Source organism: Ovis canadensis, chromosome 8, assembly GCF_042477335.2.
Source record: "Ovis canadensis isolate MfBH-ARS-UI-01 breed Bighorn chromosome 8, ARS-UI_OviCan_v2, whole genome shotgun sequence".
Classification (NCBI taxonomy): Eukaryota; Metazoa; Chordata; class Mammalia; order Artiodactyla; family Bovidae; genus Ovis; species Ovis canadensis.
The window spans coordinates 54,261,252-54,278,688 of record NC_091252.1 but is presented as its reverse complement, the minus strand read 5'-3'; the positions used below and the strand labels follow the sequence as shown (position 1 = coordinate 54,278,688).

At 34.5% G+C, this 17,437-nt stretch overlaps 1 long non-coding RNA gene across 1 annotated transcript in view; it reads left to right on the top strand.

Moving 5' to 3' along the window:
• LOC138445331 (uncharacterized) overlaps nucleotides 1-17,437 on the top strand; it is a 140,018-nt gene that overhangs the window by 103,858 nt on the left and 18,723 nt on the right. Inside the window, exon 3 of the long non-coding RNA XR_011258814.1 lies at nucleotides 1,699-1,847. This is a non-coding gene — a long non-coding RNA (uncharacterized lncRNA). The remainder of the gene's footprint in view (nucleotides 1-1,698; nucleotides 1,848-17,437) is intronic.

The window sequence follows — 17,437 nt, the reverse complement described above, 5'->3', positions numbered from 1 at the left end:
GTGCAGGTCAGTCTGCATATTTCCCACAGAATTCCCGCAGAGGACCTTTGACACTTACACGAAGTTATAAAAACATTTGGTTGAGCCAGGCTGAGAAATATGGAGACATATTCCAAAATTTTACCCACTATAATACTATAAAAATAACTTACAAAGGAAAAGCTAATTAACCTGAGTGAGAAGTTGCCTTTATTCGATATCTTTACTGTAAATTTTAAGATGTTGTTTCCACAGATATCAGTGGAAACTACAGTCAGTAACTAAAATTGAAATAGACATATTTAAACATATTTTCTTTGCCTGCTTTGGTGGCATGAAGATGATAACAAAGGAAAGACAATGCTACTTTTTTTTTTGTTTGTTTGTTTTGGGTGATCTTTGATGTCAAGAATAGTACTATATCATCTAAATACACTCTATGGCTATTTGGTTTATAATATTGAAACCATCATCTTGTGAAGATACAAAAGGTAAGCCAACACCACAGTTATAATACATGTATATGCAAGGACACATAAAATATGGTACAACTGGAAGTTGTTTAACAAAACAGATCCTTGATTGAAAATAATATATTTGGATTACAACTGATTCTGTTAATCTGCAGTTTCATCTCTTAAACAAAACATTATTTGTAGACCATGTTAGTGATATATTTCATCTATTTTTATGTTGAATATAAATATAAAAAATAATTTTTGCTTTTCGAAAGGTTTAACTTTACAAACATTTAAAAAGATATTTCTCATATACCCAACACCCACTTTCTGCTGCATTTTACATCTTATATTAGTATGGTACATGCATTACTATTAACTAACCAATATTGATGCAGTATTTTAAATTAAAAATCCATACTTTATTCAGATACAAAAGCTATTTTTAGTGGAGAAAAATTGGAGGACTTATGGAAAATGAAGAAATCTGTAGTTTTACAGACCTGAGCTTTGATTCACTTCTGTTATTAATATGTTTTATGTCCTTACTCACTTTCTAGCTTCATGTTCTTCATCTGTAAAGTTGTAAGATTGAATATTGTAAACTCTGCTTCTTCACTCTGAATTATCTGATTATATTAGTCATAAGAAAATTATGCAATAGACATTTAATAATATATTACTTAAACTATAAGTACAATAGATAAAGCTTTCCTTATTTAGTCTTTTATAAAATGCTTATTTATAAAAATCTGATAAAATTAAGAGGAAGAGATACTATATGTGATAAATGTTTATATTTTTAATTAAAAAGAGCAAATGTATATGTATATATTAAATTTTATTTTTTTTCCTAGTGAAGGAAATCTAGTTGAATAATATGACTCCCAGATTGAATAAGACATTTTATCTTTCCACCAATAATGACCTACATTTGCCTCTCCCTGAAACTTAAACATGGTAGACATAAATGAAACTATTCCAAAAATGTTTATCCCAAAAAGCACTGAAAAAACTGCAATTGTTCTGATAATCAGAGTCCCAGTATTCAAGATTTAATAAATATCCTTGATTTTTTGAAGCTCTATCAAATGTAAATAGTGATTATGAACCAGTAGTTGTTTATTAAATACTACCAGTACTCCTTCTCCTTCAGTAATATATTTTTCTGGCCATATACATATACATTTTTTTTTCCAGGTAACCTAAATCATGTAGTCAAACAAATATTGACAACTTCTTTGAATGTTGAAATTCCCAGGTGGCGCTAGTGGCTCAGGAGATGTAAACAAATCCCTGGGTTCGATCCCTGGGTTGGGAAGATCCCTTGGAGGAGGGGATGGCAAACCACTCCAGTATTCTTGCCTGGAGAATCTCATGGACAGAGGAGCCTGACAAGCTATGGTCCAAGTAAGTCCAAGCTATGGTCCATCATATCACTTGCTTATAAGATAATTGGTTTGCAAAATGAGATAGCATGAGAGCCAGACCCAGAAGAATGTTTCAGAACCCAACAGGGGGAGACCAATGGAAAGGGAAATGTTATAAACAAAGGTAAAGCCGTGGAAACATTTGTTCAGCAACAAGACAACCCTTGGTAGGAGAGATGTTGAATGCAGAGCTAAATCAATAGACTTGAGAATTAGAAGAACTGGAATTTCAAAATTATGTATTTCTACATAGTTCGGTACAGTAAGCAATGAGGAATAATAAAATAATTCTTGTGAATTTGAAAGTGAGCTCCCTTTTAAAAAATACTATACAATGACCTTAGATACTGTTTTAAACTTAGAAATAGGGGATTTATATCACAGGGGTTAATGTGAGTAAAAATATCTCATCTTTCGTATGAGAGAATCAATAGATACTATCTTGAGCAGATGAATCAAGAGAAAATACCAAAATATTTAGAATTATGGAGGTAATTACCAGAACAAAAAAATAGAAACATAAAGAGGTCATCCCATGGAAATAAGACTAGAGAGGAAGGTGTGGGATTGGATTCTCTCACTTCACACTTCACCATTTCTTATCCAGAGGAGGGTAATAAGGATATAAATGACTCTCACATATCACTAGCACAAACATTTCCACTGAGGTACAGACTCACATATCACTTGCTTATAAGAATATTAGCTTAAATGTCTCTCAATCTCAATTGAAATCCATTTTAATGGAAAAAGTGCAGTTATTTGGGTGATGATGACAAAGCACAAAGTCAAAGCTAACTAAATACGTTAGACCTCTTAGGTAGTATAATATTCTTGGCTCACTTGAAATATGAAATCTTTTCAATAAGTGCCTGAAAAATCGTGGGAGTTTTTAACATAAGGGCAAACTAGCAGAATGCTACACAGTAGATATTTTAGGCACATTTTGGGTGTCACTTAAATCTTATCAGTGAAGTAATTTTCTGTTTCCATATAAACTAGGCCTTCCCATGATGTCAAAACTGTGTAGTGGAAGAGTGAACATGAAAAGTATTAACTAGATAATTCATACATCAAAATAAAGGTTGGTTTTGGAACATAAATTTCAACCTATCATTTTCATGAATATTATTTTTTTATAAATTAACAGTAATATTTTAATACACTGCTTGCTTATATCAACTGTCACTGTTAAAAACTCAAACAAAATATTTACCTGTATAGGTGATGCCTGAAACATGTGTGACTAGGGTTGGGGTGAGGAAAGAAATGGGGTGTGAACATTTACTATTCAGACTTGATTACCTAAAAGCTTGAATCCATACTTCAATTCTCAGGAAGCAAAATATTAAAAATATTTGTTTAGTCCAAATCAGGTTATATTCTCTCTTTAGATTAATTTTCTCCCATCAATTTATATCATCCCTGCTGATATTTTAATAAGTATTTTGACTGCAAAGAAGCTTAAGAATAGCTGGTCAACAATTCTTAAAATCTCCACTTGTATACTTCAAGGCAGTTATGAACTCACTCTTCACATCTCCTTTATAATCAAACATTTCAAAGAATGCTATTACTTCTTTAAAATTCCAAATTTCTAATCACATAATCTTACTTTTATATTTTGGGCCATATATAAATTCCCCAGATTTCAGTTGTCCAAAATTTGATACACTGAGTTTTAAACTAATGAATGTAAAACGTAGATGAAGTTTTATCTTCAGAATTTTTCATCAGAATAACTTTCTTATAGCATATTTCAGTATTATGTGTTCAAGCCTCTAGAATAATTCCGTTGAGCTGAATTATGTTCAATTCACGTCCCCTGTGATCTCTAGGTTCTTTTCTGCTACAATAATGCCTAATTAGTCATTCCCTGTCTTATACTTATCATGTTTCTCCTTACAATAGTTCCTGCTTTATACCTGACCTCAGGATTTTCATTATTTCCAACTACTGTTCAAACTGGTCAAAATCAATTTGAGTTATAATCTTCTTATTGAAAGGGCTAGCCAACCCACTCTTTTATTCTTCTAAGTCACTGATAAAATTTAAAAAACGGTATACAATTCATAACCTATGGAATATACCTTAACACTTCAATACAGTGGGTATTAATAGTGCAGTGTTAATTAGAAACATGTCTCTGTAGTACCTGACTAGGTGAAGAATGCCAAGGTTGTAACTGATCTTATACCAAAGCATTGGCTTTCCTATATTTCATAATCATAGACCCTACTTCTGACCTTCCCCACAAGTGATATACAGATTCCCCATGAACATATAAAGGTTCAACATTCAAAAGATAAATTGAATGTCAAGAACATTAAATATCATAATGCTACTTAAAAGATATAGCCTATTATAAGAAGTTGATACACCTACCAGTATCAAGATACTGACTAAAAATGAAGGCAAAGGTAGACTATCAAGATCAGTAACTAAACTAATAGGCCACCCAATCCTAAGTAAGAGAAATTACAGTAAGAAACATAGGTTGAATAATTAAAAGGAAGAGATGATGTGATAATTTATTCATTTCTTCAGCCTTATGACTGTCACCGTATATAGTGATCTCAATGAAGCTATGTTGAAGTTTTATCTTGACTCCTTTAATGAAATGAATTTATGAACCAAGTGATTTTGAAAATACAAGTAATACATATTATAAGAAGCAGCTTTTCTCCTTGCTATAATTCTAGGTAACATTTTGTATGCATAGAGTATAAATCCAAACTCTAACTAGAAATTTTTATACAAAGATTATTCATACATATGTTGAGTTGCCATTTTCCTTGACATATAAAAATTGCTTGTAAAAGAATAAACTTTTCTTTCAGATCAACACAGCCTGTGGATCTTTTTTACTTTCTATTAATCTTAATTTTCATGAACTTATGCTTATCTCACGTATTTATGTCATATATGTAAAACGTACCACACAGAGGAGTTAAAGTAAAAGTTCCTTTAACTCCTCTCTAACCACAACTCTTACTGTTCATTATTTTCTCCTGTTCTTTTAAAAAAATAAAATATTGGAGTACAGTTGATTTACAGTGTTGTGTTAGTTTGTTGTACAGCAAAGTGAATCAGTTATACATATATATAAAAAATCCACTCATTTATTTACTTATTATTTTTGGCTGTGCTATGTTTTTGCTGCTGTGTGGGCTTTTATCTAGTTGCTGTGAGCAGGGGCTACTCTCTAGTTGCAGTGTGAGAGTTTCTCATTGCAGTGGCTTCTCTTGTTGTGCCTCATGGGCCCTAGGGTGTGTAGGCCTCTGTAGTTGTGGCTCCCAGGCTCTTGAGCACAGGCTCAGTAGTTATGGTTCATGGGCTTAGTTGCTCTGCAGCATGTGAAATCTTCCTGGACCAGGGATTGAACTCATGTCTCCTGCATTAGCAGGAGGGTTTTCTACCGCTGAGCCACCAGATAAGCCAAGATTTTTTCCCCATATAGGTCATTTCGGAGTACTGAGTAGAGTTCCCAGCCTACTATTCATTGTATCCCACTCCATTCACAATGGCTTCCTTACAATTTTTCAAATACTCAGTCATACATGTACCTTAGGACATTTATACTGGTTTTTCTCTTGATCCAGGACTCTGTACTCTAGACACGAACATGCTCACTGTCCCTTTTTAAATAATTTATTCCAATGTCATGTGAATAGAGACATCTTTCCTAATTACCTAATTTAAAATTCCAAGTTTCTCTATCATTTCTCAGTCAGAACCCCCTATATCTCTTACCTATTTTATTTAAATGACATTAATAGTTGGAATAATACATATTTTTTACAAATAATTTTGACTTCCTTTACTTGACCAAACTGTTGATTGTTTTAATCAGTTTTGTTTGGTTTTAGATTTCTAATGCTTAGAGTGGTACCTGACATATAATTGCTTTCAATAAATATGACTACAAAACCGGTATTAGGATTATGTATCAGTATATGAAAAATGTAAAGTGGTTAAAATATATGCTTTTAAATCAAACAGCATAATGCTAGAGTCTACCTTCATCACTTTCTATTGTAATTGTGTAACTTGGAGCAAGTTATTAATACCACAGGGCTTTGGTTTCCTTGTCTTTAAATTGAATAATAACAATTGCTACGTGTATTACTAATAGTTTCCTGTATTAGCTGTAACAAATCACCACACATTGGGTGGCTTAAAACAAATCTTTTACATTCTCACATTGTAGGTGCTCAAAGTCTCATGTCTGCAGGACTATGCTCCTTCTCCAGACTCTGGGGGAGAATTTTCCAAGCCTTCCTCCTAAATCTTGGTGCCTACCATCAATCCCATTTTAATCTTTGTCTCCACTGCCAGATGCCCTCCTCCCCTGTGCCTCTCTGTTTTCAATATTTATAAGTCTGTTAGCCATTGGCTTTAGGACCTGCTCACCCTAATCCAGTATGATATCATTTTAACTAGACTGTACTGCCAGAGACATTTCCAAATAAGGTCATATCCAGGTTACTGCAATATAAATGATAATGATGAGAAAAATAGTGTTAAAATAGTTATCTCATACTACATACGAGACATGCTATGTGCTATTCTATAATTTGCATGAGTTAAGTTTTTCAATTAAAAAAAAAAAGTGTCAGACTTTATTTTTTTGGGCTCCAAAATCACCGCAGATGGTGACTGCAGCCATGAAATTAAAAGACACTTACTCCTTGGGAGAAAAGTTATGACCAACCTAGACAGCATATTCAAAAGCAGAGACATTATTTTGCCAACAAAGGTCCATCTAGTCAAGGCCATGGTTTTTCCATTGGTCATGTATAGACGTGAGAGTTAGACTGTGAAGAAAGCTGAGCACCAAAGAATTGATGCTTTTGAACTATGGTGTTGGAGAAGACTCTTGAGAGTCCCTTGGACTGCAAGGAGATCCAACCAGTCCATTCTGAAGGAGATCAGCCCTGGGCTTTCTTTGAAAGGAATGATGCTGAAGCTGAAACTCCAGTACTTTGGCCACCTCATGAGAAGAGTTGACTCATTGGAAAAGACTTTGATGCTGGGAGGGTTTGGGGCAGGAGGAGAAGGGGACGGCAGAGGATGAGATGGCTGGATGGCATCACTGACTCGATGGACGCGAGTCTGAGTGAACTCTGGGAGTTGGTGATGGACAGGGAGGCCTGGCGTGCTGCGATTCATGGGGTCACAGAGAATCGGACACGACTGAGCGACTGAACTGAACTGAAGTTCTTCAAATCAAAACTCAGTTGGTTAGTGTGATTACTTTCTCTTGATTACTGGCTGAAAATGGAGGCACAGATTAAATGAATTGTGTGGTCACACAGTTAATTAGTCATAGAGTTGAGATAGAGTACAGCATATCTGGAGCTCGAGGTTTGGTTCTTATTCATGATCTTCCACTCCATCTTAGTAATATAATCCCCTTTCATTTTCTACATTTCTCTCTAAACTGTCAGAGCAAGTGTCTGTTCTCTTGTTTACCACTATGTACCACAATCTGGCACACTTCCTCCATTAAATAGGTGCTTTAAATTGTTACTAAATGACTGGCCTGTGGGTCAGGTATAAGTTTATACACTTTACGATTATAAATAAATACTGAGCAGAAACTTTGATCCTAATTTCTCTCTAAATTAGAAAAGAATAAGCTTGAAAACAGTAGTCCTTGTCTGAATATTGTGGATGAATCATTAATTGGTCAACTCTGAAAACCATGTAAGTCATAATCAACAATCCATTTAGTAATAGGTGTGAAAACATTTCTCAAATAATGATTTCAGAAGAATTGCCATCACAAATGTAATATTCCTATTTGATCATATCTCCTCTCCTAAGATATCTCATTTTCCTTAATTTTAGTATTCCTTTATAGCAGGAATAATTATGTTTCTAATCACTGGTTAATTTAAATTGTTCAAATCTTTTAGGAGATTTTCAAATAAAAAATGCAGAGTATTCACTTGCTATGTACTGTAAGCAAAACTATCATTCATTTTACCATAGTGTATCTTCTTTGATTTTACATCTAAGAGAGTAAATATATGCAGAATATCTTCAGATTAAAGATCTCTCAAATTATTAGAGCATTACCTCTAAATACGAAGTAAGTTGTTTGTTAAGAATATTAGGTTGATAATTTATAATATTATAGTATTACAAGTAGTAAAGTATTACACATGTATATGCAGATAAGTTTATATACAAATATACTCTATGTCAACAAAATAACAAGTGAAAATATTCAAGATTTAATAGAAGCCAGTACATACATATGGGAAGAGGAAAATATATATGTCAATATTTGTAGAATGCATGAGTATAAAAGTGTAAAAATACAGACAAATTGGACAAAATAAAGAGCTGAGAAACAAACCCTCATATATATGGAAAATAGAATGACAGAAAAATCTCAGAGGAGAAAAGATAGATTCTTCAGCAACTGTCCTTCAACAAGATTTGACTATGAGAAAATAGAACCACTGTCATATATTAAAATTTATTACATATAAATGAAATAATTAAACATAACAATTAAAATAATGAAAAATCTTAGCTGTTAAATGTGGATATAAAATATTAGACTTTAAAACAAAGCAGTGACAGATTTTTGAAACAGGATATGAAAACACAAACTATTAGAAGTAAGTTTCATTTAACTGCATTAAAATAAAAAACTGCATATAACAGAATGTACCATACACAAAATTATAAACCATGCTAAGGAGTGCCTAGGAGCGTTTATAACACATGTGTTTACAATGCAAGTAATAGCAAAAGAATAGCACCTTGACACACAAGTAAGTCTTTACTTCAGTTATTTTTTTAAAACTTAAGTAGTACCTGTTTTATGTCAAGCACAGTTGTAAGCTCTGGAGATATAGTGATGAACAACAGAAAAAGAGATATCAATCTTTTGAGAGTTTACATTTCAGTTAAGAGAGATTAGAGATAATAAATAAGTGTCATGTGGGGGGAGGAAAAAAACTATTAATGAGAATTGGTAGTATGGAGACTGGAAGATGAATTGCAATTTTAGGTCTAATGGTCAGGGTAAGAAGCCTTTTTGAAATCCTTCTGAGTGAAGACTTAAATTTGAAGTTAGCTTTTCACATATCCACTGTTGAGACATACAGAAGAAATGTTGCAAAAGCTCCAATGTTGGAGATATGAATGGTGTTTTAAAGGAATACAGTTTCAAAATAATAAAGATATTACAAATGACATGATTGTAAAGTGAGAAAAGGACATAAATGGGCAATTAAAAATAGAAAAGCAGGTCATTTTATACACATATGAAATATGCTCAAACTCACTGGCATATGTATTAAAAAATATTCTATAGTCATACAAATGATAAAATTTTTGAAGTCTGATCATACCATATGTTGGTGATAATGGGTTTTCTTGTACACTTATTATGGGAGTACAAATTAGTACACATATTTTGGGAAATCAATGTGAAACCAAGTAGTCTTTCATCTTCTTAGTCTTTCATTTCCTCGACTAAGTTCATCCTTAAGTATTTTATTCTTTTATTAATGCTGTCATAAATAGAATTGTTTTCTTGATTTCCTTTTTAGATGAATTGTTGTTGACATAAAGAAATACAGCTAATAAAGACTTTGCATCCTGCAACTTTACTGAATCCATTCATTAATTCTAACAGTTTTAGTGGTGTCTTTAGGATTGTCTACACACAGGATCATGCCATCTATAAACAGGTATAATTTTACTTCCTTTCTGATTTGGAGTCTTTTTATTTCTTTTTCTTGCCTGATTGCTCTTTCTAATCATTCTAGTACTGTGTTGAATAAAAGTGGTAGTAGTGGGATTCTTGCCTTGTACCATATCTTAAAGGAAAAACTTTCTGTTTTCCCTATTAATTATGATGTTCAGTTCAGTTCAGTTCAGTCACTGTGTCGTGTCCAACTCTTTGCGATCCTATGAATCACAGCACACCAGGCCTCCCTGTCCATTACCAACTCCTGGAATTCACTCAGACTCGGGTCCATCGAGTCAGTAATGCCATCCAGCCATCTCATCCTCTGTCGACCCCTTCTCCTCCTGCCCCCAATCCCTCCCAGCATCAGAGTCTTTTCCAATGAGTCAACTCTTCACATGAGGTGGCCAAAGTACTGGAGTTTCAGCTTTAGCATCATTCCTTCCAAAGAAATCCCAGGGCTGATCTCCTTCAGAATGGACTGGTTGGATCTCCTTGCAGTCCAATGGACTCTCAAGAATATTCTCCACCACCACAGCTGAAAAGCATCAATTCTTCAGCGCTCAGCTTATCTTAGCTGTGGGGTTTTCATAAATTGCCTTTATTTTTTTGAGAAGATTTTCTTTTGTAGGCGTTTCTATCTATTTTGTTGAGAGAGTTTATCATGAATAAATGGTAAGTTTTGCTAAATGCCTTTTCTGCATCTATTGAGATGATCATGTAGGTTTTATCTTTCTGGTAATGTAGTATATCACACTGATTGATTTGTATATGTTAAATTCACTTTGGAATGTAGTTTCTTAATGTGTTATTCAATTTTGTAAGTATTTTATTAAGTTTTGTGCATCTATATTCAAGAGGGATTTGACCTTGGTTTTCTTTTCCTGTAGTATTTTTGTATGTCTTGTGTATCAGGGGGATGCTGGTCTCATGAGTTTGGTATTAAACTCTCTATTTCCATTTTTTGAAAGAATTCAAGAAAAATCAGTATTAATTCCTCTCTGAATGTTTGGTAGAACTCAGCCTTGAAGTCATCTGGTCCTGGCCTTTTCATCCTTGGGAAATTCTGATGACTACTTTAATCTCCTTATTTATTACTGTTCAATTGAGATTTTCTAATTCTTCTTGATTCAGTCTTGATAGGTTGTATGTTTCTACCGATTTATCAACTTCTAAATTACCCACTTTATTTGCATATTATTGTTTGTAATTGCTCCTTATTATCATTTTTATTTCTGAGAAATGTGCTTAATATCTCCTCTCCCATATCTGATTTTATTTGAGTTTCCTTTTTTCACTTAGTATTTTGTTGATTTTATTTCCTCAAAAAAAAAAAAAAAGCTAACTTAGCTTTTCTAGTTTTTTTAAAATTGTTTTTCTATTCTGTATTTATTTCTGCTCTACCTATATTGTTTCTTTGCCTTTATTAACTTTGGTTTAATTTCTTCTTCTTTGTCTATGTCCTTGAAGTGTAAAGTCAGATTGTTTATTGGAGATCTTTATTGTTAACATAAACATTTATTACTATAAAGCTGGTTCTTAATGCTGCATTCCATAAGTATAGTAAGTTGTGCTTTCATTTTCATATTTTGAGATATTTAAAAAATATTCTTTTGATTTCTTCTGCAATCCAGTGGTTTAAGAGTGTGTTCAGTTCAGTTCAGTCGCTCAGTCGTGTCCGACTCTTTGCGACCCCATGAATCGCAGCATACCAGGCCTCCCTGTCCATCACCAACTCCCGGACATCACTCAAACTCCTGTCCATTGAGTCAGTGATGCCATGCAGCCATCTCATCCTCTGTTGTCCCCTTCTCTTCCTGCCCCTAGTCCCTCCCAACATCAGAGTCTTTTCCAATGAGTCAGCTTTTTGCATGAGATGGCCAAAGTATTGGAGTTACAGCTTCAGCATCAGTCCTTCCAATGAACACCCAGAACTGATCTCCTTTAGAATGGACTGGTTGGATCTTCTTGCAGTCCAGGGGACTCTCAAGAGTCTTCTCCAACACCATAGTTCAAAAGCATCAATTCTTAGGTGCTCAGCTTTCTTCACAGTCTAACTAACTCTTATATCCATACATGACCACTGGATAAACCATAGAACTTTGTTGACAAAGTAATGTCTCTGCCTTTGAATATGCTATCTAGGTTGGTCATAACTTTCTTTCCAAGGAGTAAATGTCTTTTAATTTCACTGCTGCAATCACCATCTGCAGTGATTTTGGAGCCCCCCAAAATAAAGTCAGCCACTGTTTCTGCTGTTTCCTTGTCTATTTCCCATGAAGTGATGGGATCAGATGCCATGTTCTTCATTTTCTGAATGGTGATCTTTAAGCCAACGTTTTCACTCTCCTCTTTCACTTTCATCAAGAGGCTCTTTAGTTCCTCTTCACCTTCATATCATATGGTGTCCTCTGCGTATCTGAGGTTATTGATATTTCTCCCGGCAATCTTGATTTCAGCTTGTGCTTCTTCTAGCCCAGTGTTTCTCATGATGTACTGTGCATATAAGTTAAATAAGTAGGGTGATAATATACAGCCTGGATGTACTCCTTTTCCTATTTGGAACCAGTCTGTTGTTCCATGTCCAGTTCTAACTGTTGCTTCCTGACCTGCATATAGGTTCCTCAAGAGGGAGGTGAGGTATGTTAGTTTCCTATTATTTGTGAATTTTCCTGTTTTCTTGATTTTATCAATTACTGGTTTCATTATATTGTGCTTACAGAAGATCTCTGGCATAATCTTGGTCTTTTTAAGCTTATCGAGACTTGTTTTGTGATCTAACATTTGTTCTATAATGGGTTATGATCTGTGTACATTTCAGAGTAGCATGTATATTCTACTATTTGGTGTATGTTTTAAACAGCATATGGCAGGATTTTTTTGCTCCATGGTATTTAAAATATGCTTTCCCCCCTGTATCTTAATATACATTTTATAACAAATGTCCTTTTACTCTATATGTTAAAATAAATATTAACTAGAGGGCTTCCCTGATAGCTCAGTTGATAAAGAATCCACCTACAATGCAGAAGACCCCAATTTGATTATTGCATTGGGCAGATCCCATGGAGCAGGGAACGGCTACCCATTCCAGTATTCTGGCCTAGAGAATTCCATGGGCTGTATAGTACATGGGGTCGCAAAGAGTTGGACATGACTGAGCAACTTTCACTTCACTTCATGATTTCAGGACACTTCCAATTCTTTCTCTTTATGAAAATACTATATCAAATATAAAAAATTAAAGAACACTGAAATACAGAAGGAAAATGAAGTACTTATAAGCTTATAAGACAGTGATGATAGCTATCATCTTTTTTTGTATCAATTTGTGATAATTTATTACCAATATTTTCCTTGTTTCTATAACCTTCAACAACATGTGGCATTTGAATTTGGATTTTATAAGTAAAATCTGACTGAAATCTTTACTAATAAAGTCTTACAAAATCCTTTAACACATATTTTTAGATATTCAGTTAAGGTCTGTTCATATCTAAGTTCTTATACATATCGCAAATTGTTCTTTGAAAAGTATTCATTTATTCCCACTTCAAATATATGAAAGGGCTCATTTAAAGCCCTCATTTTCCAACACTGAATCTTATATTTCATTCTCTTACCAACTTATGGATCATAAAAATAGCATTTCATTGATTTCATCTGAATATACGTAAAAATTAAACTATCTTTGAATATGCTTCATGAGCATTTCAACTTTCTTTTTACAGTTTCTTTTAGTTTATTTTATCCAATCTGTCTCTGCATTATTGTAACTAAAATAGTCTTCAATAAAATAATCAGTGCAACTCATTTTATTTTCAATTTGATTTTATGCCTACTTACTTCATTATTTCACTTTCGGTCTTATCCCCAATTAGACTAAGATATTGCCACCTTTCTTTCTTCTGCTCTTTGACAAAAAAGATATATAAACTTCCCTTGTACCCCTAGCTGCTAATTATATTCTTTATTAACATAGATTCTTCATTAATTCATTTAATCTTCATGAGAAACATATGGATACTGGCATAAAAAGTGAGGACTAGAGTACACTTTCATTTCCTACATTTTGTTTCTACTTAGAAATATCATGACATGGAGTTGTTACTTCTAAATTTTGTAATACAGTTTTGATGCTGATCTTATCTCCTTCTAATTGACTTTTCAGATATTTTTAATACATCTGTCATCCTAATATATGAGGATCTCCACTATTTTTTTAAATAAAAACTCTCAATAAATTAGCTTCTTTTTTTTTCTTATATCCTTTCTCCTCCACCTTAATATCCTAATTTAATTACTTCAACATTCTTGCAACACACAGATTTTACTGACCCTCTCCCTTTGTTGCCTCAACAAATTTAACCCTAGATGAACTCAATTATCAGTTTTGTTTCAATATTCATTTTGGCTTGTATCAAGGGAAGTCAAATCTATTGAATAAAGTCACACAAAAAGGATGCATTACTAGAACCATACAAAGTCTCTGATCACTCTCAGCTCATCACTAGGAATTGCTATGATTCTCTGCATAATTCGTATATTTACCATCAACCATAAACACTTCAAACCAACTCGAATTCCCTCAAACATCTGAACAACTGCCAGCATTTCCTTTCATCTTGCCTTATACTTCTCAATAACAGTAGTAGCCATCAGATCTATCAACATGAAAACTTACCCACATCTATCTACACCCATCCTGTTCTTCTTTCCTACTAAAATGAAGGAACTCTCTCTTCCCATATTGAGGATCAATTTCTCATTTGGAATTTACCCTTCTACTGCTTACTCTCAAACAGATCTTTGTCACTGACTTTTAAACTAGTTCAACCTTTTTCACTAGAAAAACCTCTCATCCCTCTTTTTGTAGATACTACCTGGTTTCTTTACCTTGCATAAAACCTGTCTTTATTTCCCTACTGCTCATTGTGTCTTCACTTCCTCGAATTTATTAACTCCAAGGTCACCAATAATCTCTTTGTTGCTAAGCACACTGGTGTGTGAATACATGCTCAGTCATGTCTGACTCTTTGCGACCCAATGGGCTGTAGCCCACCAGTCTCCACCATCCATGGAATTTTTCTGGCAAGAATACTAGAGTAGTTGCTGTTTTCTCCTCCTAGGGATCTTCCTGACCCAGGCATAGAACCTGATCTCCTGTGTCTCCTGCACTGGCAAGCAGATTCTTTACCACTGTGCCACCCGAGACAGTTATTTAATTGTTGTACTGAAATCTTCTTTTCATCTGCTCATAATTTTTAGCTACTTCTGGCCAAAGTATCCCTATTTATGGTAAAGATTTTGGCAACAGGGTTTACTTGGATTGATGTTATCCTCAAAATCCTAATTATCAGTGGGCTTACCAAATCAGAATACTTTTTCAGTGTTGCTTAACTATTGGGAAAAGAACAAGCACAGGATTAAGGCAAAGTTAATCATAAAAATGTGAAATGCTAGGCTGGATGAAGTACAAACTGGATTTAAGATTGCTGGGAGAAATATAAATGACCTCAGATATGCAGATGACACCACCCTTATGGGAGAAAGCAAAGAAGAGCTAAAGAGCTCCTTGATGAAAGTGAAAGAGGAGAATCATAAAAGTTGACTTAAAATTCAACATTAAAAAACTAAGATCATGGCATCTGGTCCCATTACTTCATGGCAAATAAATGGGGAAACAATGGAAACAGTGACAGACTATTTTTGGGGGCTCCAAAATCACTTCATATGGTGACTGCAGCCATGGAATTAAAAGATGCTTGCTCCTTGGAAGAAAAACTATGACCAACCTAGATAGCATATTAAAAAACAGAGACATTACTTTGCCAATAAAGGTCTGTCTAGTCAAAGCTACGGTTTTTCCAGTGGTCACGTATGGATGTGAGATTTGGACAATAAAGAAAGCTAAGAGTCAAAGAATTGATGCTTTTGAGCTGGGATGTTGGAGAAGATTTTTCTCCTAAGCCTCCCTTAGGCTGCAAGGAGATAAAACCAGTCAATCCTAAAGGAAATCAGTCCTGAATATTCATTGGAAGGACTGATGCTGAAGCTGAAACTCCAATATTTTCGTCACCTGATGCGAAGAACTGACTCTTAGGAAAAGCTCCTGATGCTGGGAAAGATTGAAGGCAGGAGGAGATGGAGATGACAGAAGATGAGATGGTTGGTTGGCATCACCAACTTTATGGACATGAGTTTCAGCAAGCTCTAGGAGTTAGTGATGGACAGGGAAGCCTGCGTGCTGCAGTCCCTGGGGTCGCAGAGTCAGACATGACTGAGTGGCTGAACTGAACTGAATCATAAAAAATATGCCAAACACATTTGAGAGATTATTTCCCTCATCACTTCTTAGGAAAATTATACAAGCAATATTACCAAATATATTAATAGCTTTTGCTCCTGAACTTGGTTGTTGAACAGTTTTACTCCTCTCTTTCATGGAAAGAATTAGATATATAATCTACATATTCTTTACATTGACATAGCTTTCATTTTTTTCTTTTTGTCACACTGTTTTATAAACTTTATGTTAGCCATAACTTTATGGGTTCACTTTTTCTCTATTTATTGGGTATTATAAAGTTAATCCTTGGTTCTAGTAATATGATTATCTATTAGACTTTATTCCATTTAATTGAGACTCTTACTTTTGTTTATCTTTATATGTTTTTGAACAGGAGCAGACCTCAGACTTTGTTAACTATCTGCCATTTCAGCTTATTTTTCTCTATGATTTTTTTATCATTGCTACTAAAAGTTACTATTACTATTATTATCCTGAATTGACTCCCAAACATGAGTCAAATCTCACATGCTAGTAAAGTAAGGCGCAAAATTCTCCAAGCCAGGCTTCAGCAATATGTGAACCGTGAACTTCCAGATGTTCAAGCTGGTTTTAGGAAAGGCAGAGGAACCAGAGGTCATATTGTCAACATCCACTCAATCATTGAAAAAGCAAGAGAGTTCCATATAACATCTATTTCTGCTTTATTGACTGTGCCAAAGCCTTTGACTGTGCAGATCACAATAAACTGTGGACAATTCTGAAAGAGATGGCAATACGAGACCACCTGATCTGCCTCTTGGAAACCTATATGCAGGTCAGGAAGCAACAGTTAGAACTAGACATGGAACAACAGACTGGTTCCAAATAGGAAAAGGAGTATGTCAAGGCTGTATATTGTCACGCTGCTTGTTTTACTTATATGCAGAGAACATCATGACAAACACTGGGCTGGAAGAAGCACAAACTGGAATCAAGATTGTTGGGAGAAAAATCAATAACCTCAGACATGCAGATGACACCACCCTTATGGCAGAAAAGGAAGAGGAACTAAAGAGCCTCTTGATGAGAGTGAAAAGGTTGGCTTAAAGCTCAACATTCAGAAAACAAAGATCATGGCATCTGGTCCTATCACTTCATGGTAAATAGATGGAGATACAGTGGAAACAGTGTCAGATTTTATTTTGAGGGGCTCCAAAATCACCGCAGATGGTGACTGCAACCATGAAATTAAAAGACATTTACTCCTTGGAAGGAAAGTTATGACCAAACTAGATAGCATGTTGAAAAGCAGAGACATTACTTTGCCAACAAAGGTCCATCTAGTCAAGGCTATGGTTTTCCCAGTGATCATGTATGGATGTGAGAGTTGGACTGTGAAGAAAGCTGAGAGCCAAAGAATTGATGCTTTTGAATTGTGGTGTTGGAGAAGACTCTTGAGAGTCCCTTGGACTGCAAGGAGATCCAACCAGTCCATTCTGAAGGAGATCAGCCCTGGGATTTCTTTGGAGGGAATGATGCTAAAGCAGAAACTCCAGCACTTTCTTGCGAAGAGTTGACTCATTGG